A 15057-nucleotide genomic window follows, 5' to 3' on the forward strand; every position below is an offset into this window, starting at 1 on the left:
TGGCTAGGTGGAAGAAACGTCACCTTCCGTTACAACTTGCCATCAATAATTAACGAGCGGTCTCGACTTAACGACCAATAACTCAATCGATTAATATCCAGTTGGTCATTAGTATCCCTCAGATGATCGTCATCGGAGCTATTAGTTCCGGACCAAGTTCTACATGGAAATTTTTGTCAAAATGTAGACTAGTTGTTTGTGGTAATTACCATCGATTGACTCGCATAAATTTCACGGCACACGTGTTACCGAAACTGTCATGCTTCCAGAGCTTTTTCGAGTTCGTTTAACCACTCCTTAGATTCCACACGTGTCGTCAAATACCCTGTGTATTTTTGACGCAACTTTTCTTATTATAAACACACGCGTAAATGCAGTGCACGCTGTACAAATATACAAACGTATATATTATACGTATATACGTATATAACACGTATGATATTACATATAAATTTCCGCATACTTGCGGTCTGCGGCTAGACAAATAGGAGCAAGTTGCGAGATTCCGTTTGAATACACATACTATCGCGAAGTTTGCAGTATTACCATGTCAGATAATACAGCAATGTGAGTACTAAATATAAGTGCGAGGGTCGAGGACCCGGTTTGGCAAAATTTTTCCACAATTCGCGCCACTGCATCAGCATTATCATAGCGAAACTCTGATGTGTGCATGTATACGCGTCCATATATTATCAGGAAGTACGAGAGGTGGTATAATAATAACGTTCTTCTCGCTGTCACCCGGCGCGCGAAGGCAACCGCACGAATATATCTATACGTATACGTGCACGGCATGCATAGACGTGTGTCCATATATGTGGGTGCTCTGCGGCTGTGAGTCGGGTACGAGTTCCTCGACCCGAATTCCCTGCTTTGCATAAAAGTTCATAGAACCTGCCTCGTCAAATGATCAACCCAACGATTCGGAACTCGGATTGAGATTTCGCGATTCACGCCCGATCGAAACTGGAACACTAATCGTCATCGCGGACGAAGAGATCCAAGTAATTAATCAATCCTCGATATTACACCAGAAGGTCTCCCCTGCAGTCAAGCAGAAAAGTGGTTTGTACAAGCATCCGATATATTCGTTCGACCAACGAGCCGTCAAGCGTGACGAAAATAAAATGTTTTTTTCCCCCCTAATCGTTGTTCGACAAGCGACAAAGATCGTAAGGATATTTTAAAGAAACGTTCCTTCCAATGCTGAATCCTTTCTATCTGCACGTGGGCGATGTGTATGAATTTTTGAACATCCTGTACACCGTTGGATACGGATTGATTCGTTCCTGGTGCCCGCGTTTACTGTCTCTTTCTTCCTTGCTCTCTCTCTCTCTCTCTCTCATTCCATCTCTCTCTCTACCTCTCGTTCTCTAGCCCTGTCTCTAAACCGAGATTGAAATTCGAGTGTCGAAAGAGCTCGCGCGTCCCTCTGGGCACGTCAGGATCCACTTGTAAAGTCCTACACGCATACATGCTGACGCGGGGAAGCTCGGTAAAGAAGATAGAAAAAAAAACAAAAAAAGCACGAGGAGATTAATGAAATAAAATCCCTTTACGAAAAAAAGAGCCACGGTATTAGAACCGACGGGGATATAAGCCGTGACGAAACAATGCAATTGTGCAACAAACTTGGAGAACAGTCTATTTTCGATTCTTGGTTCGGCGGATTCACGAGTCTTATGATATTTCTCGATCTCGTACCCGGTGCATCTCAGCTCCGGTGGCTATTTCTTACAATTAGGTATGTAACTTCTCGCAGCTCGTCGGCAGCGGCAATATCAGTAGCTGCAGCTTATGATGCTTGCAAGTTGCAAGTAGCCGTTGCAACACGAGTTTACAAATACCTGCAGCAGTTTCCACTCCTTGGCCTTAATTAACATCTGACTTGTACCTTACATACATATCGTTCTCTAGACTGGGAGTACTTTACTGTTCCGTATAGTCGCTGGTACTGCCACCTCTGCGAGTACGTGCATGTACGTACACATACGTGGTATCTATCCCTGCGCGCAAATTGCGTCTATACGCAGGTGTAAAATAATTGTTATAAGCACTCCGAGAAACGCCAGCGATAATAAATAATAAATACTAAAATGCAATGGTTAATTATTATTCTCACTTACCGCGGTTATATACTGGGATTTGCGGCAGTTGTTAAAACAGTAAATTTTAATATCCCTACATTTTTTCTTTTTTTTTTTATCTCTGCACAATATTTCCACCGTGCGGTTCTCTTATGCAGTTAAACTTCGCGTGAACAAACACAATTCAGCAGGATATATTCTTCTTTTTTTTATTTTCTATATAACAAAGTATATTGGCGTGAAAACTCTGCAGCTGTATACAGGCAAGATGAAATTGTATGCAAAGGTAAAAATCTTTGCTGTTAATATATCCAACACAACATTGCTATTTACCCCGTGGACTATATATTGCGACGCGGTAGATTTTCAACCCGCATAAATTCAACATCGCAGAGAGCATTGATTGTGGTTGTCGTTAGAAATTCTGCTGCATAAGAAGTATAAAGATATGATAAAATAGAGATGAAATATGAAATTATAAAATTCTGATGAATCCGCAGTTCGAGACTCACGTTCTGCTGTATAACTGTATATTATAGACGCCGGATGATAAACGGAGTTGATATCTCTACACACGTATAACCAGTGGTAGACGATCGTGGCTCGTTTTCTCCTGCGAACACACACACACACGCACACACAGAGTGTATAAACTTCCAAGTAAATCCAGAATGTGTACGTAGGTACGAAACGTACACCGCGTCGCGTGCAATTGTATCTGCGCTTATTTTCCCACACCGGCAAAGTACCGTCGCGAATGATTTCAGAACGTACCAGCCACAAACCGTCTCGCGTCTCACGTACGTTCAAACTTATTCAATTATCGATTCCGGCGTCGACAAAAATTTTCGTTTCGTGTAAATATTAATGATGTAGCGGGCATTACTTCGCTTGCGAGAAGTGACCGACTCGCGCGCCACTTGGCGGCAACATAGATTACTGAATACTTCGCACGGCCGATTTTACGCTATAATCTGATTGAATTTTTCCGGAAATTGAGTAAAAAACACATAGTTTCAAAGGGGATATTTAAAATTTTTCGATCTCTATTTAGAATATCGCAGCGATTTTCTTTCCGGATGATTGACGTGAGGTTATAATAAGTTTGTGAGGGAATTTTTGACTTCTCAAATTTCATTCGATTTTCGCCAACTCTGCCCAATCGTTTCAGGACCAGCATCAGCTGCGACTTATATACATGTCCTTCTATACATACACGTAAATACGAGGGTGTATATATACGTGCACATGTACATCCCTCAATTAATTAAACTCTAACAAAGACTCAGGTGTCCCGTTCAATCTGACGACCCTTAGGAGGGTCGAAGGCGTCGTTTAACCCTTCAGCGTGGTCCAATAATGCGGACATTATCATACGGACGACCTACTTAGCGAGGCGAATAAGAACCCCTTTACCGAGTCCACCCGTCAGGCTCTGCGTCGGACTCAGGTGTCAGGCCTGCCTTTTACCTCGTCAGGGATCCGAGCTCCGTCAGTTATTGTCTGGCGGTACAAACATATAATGGGGAATTGTAAAAAGGTCCGAGGTAATTGCGCGGACCCTGCTGATTTTCATTGCCATTGTTATTATGCTTTACGATTATGATCATTGTCATCATTGTTAATATTACGCTTTTCATTTTTACACTTTTTACACTAGAGACCGTTCTGTTGTAAAATACGGTCGTAGAACCGTAGAGCCGCGAACCGTCAGAAAAACTTGACCCGGAACTACATTACGAGAGACGACTGGAGTCTAGGATACCATAGGATAAGCTATCCCATGGGAAAAAGAAAGGTGTGTGTGTGTGTGTGTGTGTGTGTTCACGGTAAGGAAAGGTAGCGGGAGCAGAACCAGAGTCGTCGGATTTTCGGCATTCGTAGTGTAATGGCAGTCGTATCGATATTGGCTCACTCGTTAATTGGTTTTTCTTTTCTTTTATTAATTAAGAATTTATTTTCACTTCCCGTTCTGTTGACATCGCGTTTTATAGGTGTCTACGGCGTCGGTGTAACGCTGGTGTTGCAATCTCGGCGCTTAAGCTGAAATTAAGTCGTTTGTATGCCGGCAATGGGTATGGCGAGCCGGTAGCTGTTCGTAATATAAGAAAAATAGAAGAAGGTAAGAAAGAAGAAAAAACGAGAAAGAGAAGAGAGAGAGAAAAAAAGGAAGTGAAAAATAAACTGCTTATAGCTACCTTGCGTGTTTGTGTGTGCGTGTGTATGTATGTATAAGAAATAAGCTACAGACCATTATAAGGCAAAGACAATGGACGTTAGTGCAGCAGTCATCGTACGAAAGCAATTGTAAAAATGTTGTCTCGCTATTACGACGATTCTCGTTCTTATGATTATTATCGTGCAAGCTTTACTCGCGCATACGAATGAAATCGAAGTTTTTGAAATTCGGTAACTAGATAACGAGATATTTGAAATTTGTGAAAATATTGGGATTTGGTATGATTCGTAGTGCAGAGTTGAAAATCCGCGTATAGTTGAAAATCTATTGATAACTTTTGTGAAAAAAGTATATCAGCGATTTTTTTATTAAAGTTTATCAACGACGCGTGACTACAGGAAAAGAAGGAATATTAAAAATGAAGAAACGACGGAAATCGATAAAATCAAATTAACATAGACCAGGGATAAAAAAGAAAATGAATCTCCTCCACTCTCAATATGCAGCAGGTAAATGCGCGTACAGATAGGGTATAAACGTGAAACGTGAAAAATATGTACATACATTTACATAGGTAGTTAAATTATGTACAGAGTATGGAAATGAAATGATAAATTGTAATGCGATATCTGGGCCAAGGTTAAAGTTACTCGACGGTGCAGCGACGTCATTATCAAGAACAATGCGCAACGCTGCAGTTCTAGGCAAAGGCAAAGGCAAAGGCAAAGGCGGTGTGGCTAAAGAAACTACTATATAGTTTTACTAATCGTTGCGTAGCGGTTCTCGGATATTATAAAAATGCTAATTCAATTCGAGGTTATTGTTCAGTTTTCTAGCACTTGTAATGCAAAGGTATCCCAAGACTCAGAGCCATTAGATACAGCCCGGCTTCCAACCGCTTCTCCGACACGCGATTCAACCATGCTTACAAATAAATTATGGCCAAAGTTTCTGTGAATCCATAAATAATCTTACCCGTGCAGCGCTTGAATATGCAAAACTCGACGAGTCGTCAGTTTCTGAAAAAAAAAGAACACAGAAAATGATATTAAAAATGATTTCAAAACGCTCTCCGAGGTAGAATGAAGATTCAATCCTTACGCAACAAGAGTAACAAATTTTACAGGAAGAAAGTGAAATTGATTCGGTAATCGTGCGAGAATTGAATCGTCAAATATTTGGACAGCAAAGTTTACCCGGATGGTTATAAAATTTTATAAAATCAAACGATGGTTATTAGGTTCATCAATTTGCAATTATTTATTTTTTTTTATTTTGTTTTTTAACCCGCTGTTTCCTCTTGCCACGCTCGTTGATTTATCCGCAAGTTAACGATCGATTCCTTCCTCTCAATATCCCGTCGACCCCGCGCCTTCGGGTTACACACGGCTCACGCGGCGATCCGTGTGGGTTTTGTATAATTAATTACGAGTGTGGCTTACAGTGCAATCGTAGTTGATTGTAGAATTGCGAACGACGATCGAGAGGCCGGAGATGAAGAGAGACGGCGATAGTGAAATACGAAGGACAGACCGACGGACAGATCTAGCTAACGGTATTCTTTGTAGTCGTTGTACACCACGTGCCCTCACACCCAACGAACAACCTACACGTTCAGCTGGACGAAGTGTAATAGAAACAGGCGGTGCTGGCTGCAGCGTACAAACCCACCTATCCACCTATTACAAGATAGATATCCAGTGCGTAGTGAACTGCGTAATTTGCGTTATTACAATGAGGTGCAGCGATTGAAACGGCGAGAAATCTCGTATCTGTGTGTTCGCGTGTGCGTGCGTGGGTGCCTTCGCAGGCACGCGAGTGTGTCCGAAGTTTGCTTGTCATTTACCTTCCTTAATTAATTAAACACCGCCCGGCGTCGTTTATCGAACCGTTCCTGTAGCTGTACTTACAACCTGAATGGCTGTTCAGCCACGTTACCGTACACTTGTAGATGGATTATTCATTTATCTACGACACGCTAGTTCGCCGGCTAATTACACCCGCTGATCACCGTACCGCTCGAGCGTTGAAACCGTGCCAACAGGCCTCGAAAGTCTCTCTGGACATCCCGAGATGTGATTCTGTTTCTCTGCTTATGAAATGCGAAATTTGCGGCACGAGGTGTCGGCTTTCGGAGCAGGATATCGGGTTAGAAAATTTGTTGGTGAATTATTTGTCGGCGAGGGAATCGTCTTTCCGTACCTATACTTCAAAATCGCGTGATAATCGGATGAAGTGAAACCGGACCGGATCACCCGGTTGTAAAGCTGCCGTTGAACCGTATCTGATTAACAAAGGGGGCTGTTTTACGATCGCCGTACCAAAATCACTGACGGAGTGATAATAAAATAATCTAGGCCTCTCGAGTCATTAGGCCAGCCCCCCCATGTTACTTAGCAAAGTCCACTTAAGGTCGCCCGAGCTGGCCTTATACTATTTTGAACCAAACAGTGACGACTATGACCGCCCTCTGACATCAAACAAACGCCACACTCGGATCCAACGTTCAGTTTTAGACTAATTTTATATGGTTCAAGTTATTACGTTTTAGCTTAGTCAAGGTGTTACGACGGGACGACATTATCAGATCGTGCGATCTTAGGACCACTCATATTTACTGCAAACTAGGATTGATTTGACGTAGAATTTGAAACTTCGGAATCCTTAATCAAGGGTACTTTAATCAGGATTGACCAAAGTTTGGAAAAACAGCACGAGAGCAAACTTGTGCATACAACACTCTTCTGGACTGAAGTTGATCGAGACCACGGAGTGTTCAATCTCATCGCTAGCCATACGAATGTGCGATGCAACACCCGGGTGTATGGCATACACCATAGAGCAGTAACGTTGCATGGCGTATACGCGCCGTTAAGTGGATCCAATCAACTCGGTGGCTGTAGTAGCAGCGTTAGGAACAGTAAGAGAACGAAGTAGAGATGACACAGTTATTGTGTTACAGGGAGTTTCGTATTATAGATACCTACACCGCGTACGCGTAGATGGACTGGGGAAGAGGAGGAGGCGAAGCGTACTACGTAATACGTAATAGGTTATACGGCAGTATCAAGTGTACGTGGTATAAACACACCACGGAGTAGGTAACGGCGAGGCCATGAGATATCGGCATGGGCGCCAAACTCATTCCACGGCTTCGCCGACGAGAAATGCGGAGGCAGAAGGGCCGCCCGGACTACGACTCTCCGGGCAACCGGCAACTCACTGCTGATAAACCAGTTTGTAACGCGTTGTTGATTCCACAATTGGTTACACGGAAATTGAAGCCAATTCACGGAAATTAACATCCTCTGCTCATGCCGGATCGATGTACTGTGCACACTCTCTGTATGTGCCTCGAACCCACACTCGGTGTTTACTTTTAGATGAAGACACCTCGTTGCAGGACGACCAATGTATCGGACTAACAACTCGGCACGCATAAGCATGCAACGGCGGATAGCCAACGAGTGAAATGGATTGAAATGTGATGGATAGTTCTGAAAAATGGTAATGTCTTCCAGGAGGACCTTCGTGCTCGTACCTCTTCGTCAGCTGATCCTCTTACTTATTCCCATCTACGCGACATCGCCTTTCTCCTTTATCGACACTCGAGACTTACTTGGTCATAGTTTGTTTCCACCGACTTTTGCTCTAATGGGTTGGCTACCGATAACACTAATTACCAAAACAATCATATTTTCCGACCCAAATACTAGCTTCACTTTCTTTCGTCTTATTGTTGACCATTTATCGGGCAAGGGAAACCACTTAATACCTTAGGACAACCACTCACGTATACTCAAAAACAAACTACGCAGATATGGAAACGCATTTCATATTTCACGTTATAAGTGCACCGCCTATTGTTAGAAGTAAACGAAAGCTTTTTGTGTCCGACAAATTTCAACCGTTCCTGAGACAAATAAGAGGAGATACATTCACCTGGACACATAATTTTTAACGTTTATTTATTCATTAGATTGGAGAGTCGAACTCTGCAGGGCAGAGGAACTCCTAGCTATAGGTATAAGTAATTCGGTTCGGAATCGGCTGGCAATTTGTCTGAGCCCCGGGCGAACGGCCGACCTTTTTTTACCTCCAGTTTTATCGAGATCAAATTGTTTGGGATCGGGTCTCCTAATCGCGAAAGACCCGCCACCGAGTTTCCGGAGTAAGGTCGGGACTTTAGCCTGATTGAATTAACCCACGACGCCACTGCTCCTCCTGGATCTCGTAAACTTTTCTTTCACGGCAGCCACTACCCCGCCTGCCTCGTGTCACGTCGAAACGATCCTCGCAAATACTCGTCAAGGAGAGAGACGAGGTTCCCAGAAATCGTACTCGGAGTCTCCCCGGCGAGTAATTAATGATCACCACCGTCAATTTATCGCGAAGATAGGTGGAAATAAATAAAATTTTACCAAGCTTGCTGACTCAGGTTTCCTCCTAATTCGCCAGTCGGATCGAACAGGATATTTATTCGCAAGAGAGCCTTTTTACCTATCGCCTTACAGCCAACGTTTCATGTCTGCCGTACGTAACGAAGAAAGAGTTTTCACTTTAGCATTAGGAATGCCGATTCTCAGCAGCGATCGAACAGCTGACCGAGTCATTAGCCAAGGATGTTCTACTTGACCAAGAAACACCGGTACCGTCAACCGAGGCGCGCTTCGTAAGGTAAGCAGAGAAACCGGTAGCTGCAAACGCGTCCCTTTCATTCCGGTTGGACTCGCAGAGCTGTAAGCCTCATCATCGGCTCCCAGCTGGCGAACCGACATGTTACTTCCATTCATCCATTCTCGCGACTTTTTGAAACACAGAAAAACACCGCGCCTTGCGAATGACGAGGACGTGCATGGATTGCGTTGAGCTCGATGTCGTTCCTCCGCCTTTTCTTATAACGTTGGCACATCGCTTCTCTCCAAATTTAATTCACCGACGCTTGATGATTCATGAATTCTGTCATCACATGCCTGATAAAAATCGAACGATAATCACGTAGCGAAGAGTTGTAAGTTCTCAGTCCTTGCAACACTGCGTAAAGTGATTGCATGCAGCGTGTGATTTGTTTGCGCGGGAAAATTTGGTAAGATTTTCTAGTTGTAAAATGGCGACCGGTCAATACCGGATTGAGTAAGACAAGTTACATACACGCCGCTACTGCTCAGCGGCAATAGATCTCTCGGCGGTACTGGGAAGCAAAAAAAATAGAAAGACTGAGAGGGGAGGGAGATGTGTGTATGGGGGACAACAAACTCCTACGTAATACCATGCAATCAAATAGTGAAATACCACTTGGAAACAGCTCCACTCACCCAAGACCCGTGCAGAAATTGTATGCGGACGCAACTTATGCTAGACGAGTTTCATTTCACTAATAAACACCTTCTCTCCTTATCTTACGTACCCAGCCACCTGGTTTTCCACCACGTACTTGTTCTCTCCGTGTACACTTACAGATGCGCCCACGTCTCGACGCGCGATAATTGGTAGGCAAGGGTTTGCGTGAAAAGTAGAAAAATGTGAGAGCAAGGAATTGTTTTATTGGATGTACATTTGTATATATATATATTTATTTACCCGAGGGACGCAACGGCTCGTTCTAAAATTACGTGAAAGGCAGAGGGGCGATCTTTTTCAACAATTTCTTTCGAGACGGGTTAGACGCAGACCTTTAGAAGCGATATTTATGCATGCATATTTACATACACAATTCTACGTACGTCTCTATACGATAGCTTGAGGTACCTTGGGCTGCCTGAGCCGTCGAGGGAAAGCTGTTTTTCCACGTGCGTGGATGCAATGCCGCTGTATATGCGGTGCAAAAGTTCCTATGTGTTTGCCGTCGGCCTACGTAACCGCTTGCCGTATGACTGGGCGAGCGAGTGAGCGAGGTAGAAAAACATCGCAATCAGCCGGGTAGGTATATTCAGTCGTTATTACGAAATTCGCGCGATAAAACGTTAATAACTATAATAACAATAATAACAATAATGGGCTCGACGAAGACTTGAAAAGTATTGGCGGTGAACATTTCGCATACTCTTATAGCCGTGCAGCGGCGCGCGAGGCTGCAACGCAGAATAACTGGACGTTCGATCATAACCCTGCGTAATTACGCATGTCCGTGGAAATGTGCATGCAGAAATTGTGAACCAAGACATTTGAACGCAGATCTACTATCACGACTTACGGTGAGCGCTGGAGAAAGTGATTGAAAAACATCTCAAATTTCTATTCTACAACCACCGTTTACCGATTACGCAAAGTGGCTGCGATTGATCGACGTAAGCAACGTCTTTTAAGTTTATCTCATACGTTATAGATTATTAACATTGAAGTTATAGGAGATTGAGACTCAAACTATTTTTCCAGAAATGGCACGTTCGAAAAATGACTACGTTTTAAATTTTTCGTGAATTATGTGACCCTGAACTGAGCGCTAGGAGTTTTTCTTTCCTCGAGTCCACGATGCCGTCAATCAGCAAGTTTTCAAATCAACTCCAACACCACCTCGGGAGATCTTTTTACGTCGTGTGTTACAACCTCAATTGAATTAGATAAGAATCTTGTTTTTCTCCACCATTGCACGAACCGTTTCGTGAGGTAAGCTCTTCGTGCTTATTGTTTAGCTGTACGGAAAAAAATCATGAGAGAGTTTTGCCGACATGGCGAAAATTTATCTTCGACTACCGACGACAGAGAGGTTGACATGTCAATACCAAGTCGGTACACTCTTTGGCGGCAGTTTCCCATTCAATTTGACCGACATACCTGAATTGTACATGTTTTGTATACAGCAACGTTGGTCCATTGTCGAGCGATTTGAAAAAGGTCAGGGGAAGATTCGATACGGGAATCTGGTTCGAAACAGTCCGCAATTTTGGTGGCCCAGAAGCTCGAAAATGGAACCGCCGCTAACTGGCGTTCCGCCTGGGTGGTCGATCGGTCCGCCGACGAGACTGACCAATAGACAGAAGTCGAAAGGCGACTGACGCCTGTCGCCTATTGACCCTGCGATTATCCGAGGATAGAGTGCAACGGGTACGATTAGGGCATATACCTGAAACCGAAGAGCCACGACGCGTCGCAACGATACTTTCGCAACGGAGTTGTAAAACGCTGATCGCTAGACAGAACGATGGACGGATGCTTGTTACCTACCAGCCAACGCAATACCAGTCGTAGTAAAACTTTGACTCCGGCTTTGACTGACGGCCTGAGTTTACCTGCGACCAGTGGAGGAAGAGAGGATATTATTGGAAAAACTAAAGAGTATCCCGCCGCATTCATTCTCCGGGTTAACCTCAATCGCTCGTGTAAAAAAATCGGGATTTTGACCGTGGTCGAAACGTCCCCAGAGTGCAAGGCTTGCCTGAAGGAACTCGACTGTAAACAATATACTGATCGTCAAAGTCCGGTTACTGCGCTGGGCTACCGAACGTCTGGATGTGCAACGCTTTGGCAAGCGTTTGTGCAGTGTAACGCGGCGAGTCTGCATCCTGCCATTCCAGCCTCGCGCGCTCAACGGGTGGTTGGAATAAATGTGAAGGTAGATAGTTAGGCGGGTAGCAAAAGCGTACATTTAGTTACGTCGCAAGTTGCGCTGCATGGTCCCGCCTTAAACCGTTAAGGTTAAGAAGGTTGTAAAAGACTTAGTATGACCATAACGATCAGCTTTGTAGGCAAAATATTTATGCCTTTTAGGCAGAGTGCCGTCACAGGAATGCCGACAGTCTTTTGAATGCCTAGTACCACTGCTTCTCATTCCCTGCCATCATCCTGGGTGAGGTCTTCTTCCTTCCCGGTGCTACGGTGGAAAATTGAGAATTACGCAAAGGAAGCGAAAAGAGGAAAGAACAGTTAGCGGGACGGACGGAAAAAATTGACTGCGTTAAGCTGTCCCGAAAATTCTGTGCGCGCACACCGCACAGTCCGCGAAGTAAGGCTTTCCATTCGAAATCGTAACCTTGAATTTTTTTTCCTCCTCTTTGCCTCCCGTCGAATCTTTTTCATTTATTTTTCAAAACTTGTAACTCTGCCGGTACTAATTTATGCGCAGAGATGCCGCAGTACGATGAGCGCTGGAAGCTTTTGACGAATAGCCCGTGACAAAAAAGCGTTAAAATATATGTAATCTTTTTCGGTCGGCGAGTCCCCGCATCAGGGTTATAGATGGTACGCGAGCATCGAGGAAGAATTAAGAATAGCCACGGTTGCATGAATTTACTACAAATGTCGGGCAATGCCCTGGTAACGGGGAAATCATGGTTGAAATACCGTGAAGTTAAAACCCTTCGGTTCGGTGGATAAATGCACAACGCCCGGTAATTCTTAATAGTCGGTATTATGCGTGTGTGTACATCGAGGCTGAGGAAGAACTTCCATTGTCGAGGTGTACCAGGGCCAACGCAGGGTGTTGGTAACGCAGCCCCAGCGCGCGCGTGTCTCTAACGGTGCACAATAACTTCTAACTAACTATTATGCTCTTCCGAGCCGTGCAGCGATCATGCGTAGGATTTTCAACCCATAAGTGACCGTGCGCGTCCGCTTGCATACGTCACACGGTTGTCTGCCGAGCTGAAGATTTTTATCTCGTTGTCGTATAACGAGAGATTTCATCCTACATACGGACGGTTCCAACTCTCCGTTTTAACTGGCACTCGATAGGAGCGCTTATGTATAAGGTACGCGTATGTGTCGTTTCCCCCGACTTGGAGAGTAACCCGATCCATCCATCGGCGGGTGTTTTTACAATCGTATAGTAAAGTTTGTACACTTGCCTTGACAGTTGCCCCGGTTTCTGGTTTTCTCAGACTTTTTCATCCTTTTCTTCAACTCGACACCACACCGCCGTACTACGACGAGCGTGCGTTTCGGGGGTCAGATACGATACGATACGAGGGTAACCTGTAGCTAATAGGAAACGTAATAGCGAGTGAGCTTTGATCGTACGATACGTTTGAGCGTAAGGCGATACGTCAACCGCCACATCGTTAATTCATACGGGGCTCGTGGTAGCGGACCTCCGGGATCTATTCGACAACCAGAGACCTGTCTGTGTCTCCTCGAGTGGAAAATTCAATAAAATATGTTCGGGTTCGCGTGGCGCCAGTGCACGCCTCCCGTGAGCCGAGAACGAATTCAACGAATTTAGTCGTCGTCGTTCTCCGTTTCTCTATTTTTCAAGCCTCCGTCTCCCAGCCAACCAGGCGACTTCCCAATGAAACCTGGAGGAGTTACTGGTAAATGTTTGCGATCATTCCGTTTAGAATTTCATCCAATTTCTTCCGTGTCCTCGTACATGGTTACCGAGTCGGCTAATACGCGGAGGATTCCTTATGGTGAACTGCTGACGCAGGGGTTCACCACCGGGGTATGAATCCCGCGGCTCCATGTTTCAATGTCACAAGAAAGTACGGGACATTTGTTGACTGACGTTAGAAAAGAGAGAAGAGCACGAGGAAAAAAACCCTAGCCAACGGAATAGGTAGGTATACTAGTCTATTTCTGTTCCATACCCGACTCACTTGTGTTAGATTTAACGCACACGTGTCCGTACAAGCGGGTGCTCCGCGCCTTGCTGCCTGCCTCCTTGGGGACAACCGAATTTACTGCCTACTCATTTGTAACAATAAGGCGATAGAGGAATCTGTTTCTATCTTCCTCCCTGCACTCCGCAGCTCTGGTCCCAACCAATACAATCATACGATTGCCAAAAAATCCACAGGAATGATCATCGACGTCATCCGATGCACTCGTTCAATGGATCTTTTGTACGAAAATACTGTACCTCATCGTTGATACTAGAAAAACTATTTGTCCCGCATACGGTGTGGTACAAGTTTGAAGGGCTGAAAAGACCGAGACCAACGTTTCCATTCAATCGTGCATTGTTTTCTCTCATCATCCACGTTATACGCTCGTGTTTGTTGTTGAATGTTCTACGGAGCATTTAAAATTATGCCCGATTTAACCTCGTCCATCCTCCAGTCCCGCATTCGGGTATGAAGGATAAGGCATAGTAAGTAGATACAAAGGTGTGACTTATCGAGGGCATAAGTCACTTAAGTAGTCTCAAAACTAGGCCTTCGAGGAGGCGAGGTACCGCCAGCAGCTCCGCCGACCCAGCGTGTACCTAATGTACCAACCTACGTGCGCCTGGCTGTCCCTATAGTGCGCATCTTTACGCGTGACAAAAGGTGGAAGACGGTGTGACGGATTGGTCCCGATCCATCCAGATTGGTCACGGCCGGTAGTAAAGTTTTGGAAATATTTTGCCCCCAAGAAAAGGTGCCCAGTCCATGTCTCAATATTTTTTCTCCGCCATCTCCTTTTCTCAGTTTAAGTATGACGTATGGAATGGATCTCTCGTTCCTCGGACCAAGCACTGTGACGTAGGAAAACTTTAAAACTGACGACAATGTGGAAGTTGGAAAAGTCGAACTCGGTACGGTTCTGCAAAACGATGAGAGAGCGCAAGGAAATGTTTTTGCTTGCTTTCTATTCAAACTGTCATTATTCTTTCAGCCGTCCCGGGTTCTCCTCTCGCAACCGACAAAGAACCGGTAGTGAGAATTTTAAAACCGCAGAGTCAACCGGGGTGTATCGCATACGTGACGTACCTGAATACGTCCATACGCGTGTAAAAATAATTATAAATTGCCACCGTGGTAAGTATGTGGTGTGTTACTGGTCATTGTAATAATTATAGAGAACGAGGCGTACCGCGTATAATATACAAGTTCATGGTTAACGGAGCGGTCTGAGAAACCATGTTTCAAGCTA

The 15057-nt window shown here is 44.5% G+C and overlaps 1 long non-coding RNA gene across 1 annotated transcript in view; it reads right to left on the reverse strand.

Annotated features, from left to right (window-relative positions):
- LOC124182777 overlaps nucleotides 1–15057 on the reverse strand; it is a 70244-nt gene that overhangs the window by 15931 nt on the left and 39256 nt on the right. The window contains exon 2 of the long non-coding RNA XR_006870856.1: nucleotides 5245–5288. This is a non-coding gene — a long non-coding RNA (uncharacterized LOC124182777). The remainder of the gene's footprint in view (nucleotides 1–5244; nucleotides 5289–15057) is intronic.

The sequence above is a fragment of the Neodiprion fabricii genome, chromosome 5 (genome assembly GCF_021155785.1).
Source record: "Neodiprion fabricii isolate iyNeoFabr1 chromosome 5, iyNeoFabr1.1, whole genome shotgun sequence".
Lineage (NCBI taxonomy): Eukaryota > Metazoa > Arthropoda > Insecta > Hymenoptera > Diprionidae > Neodiprion > Neodiprion fabricii.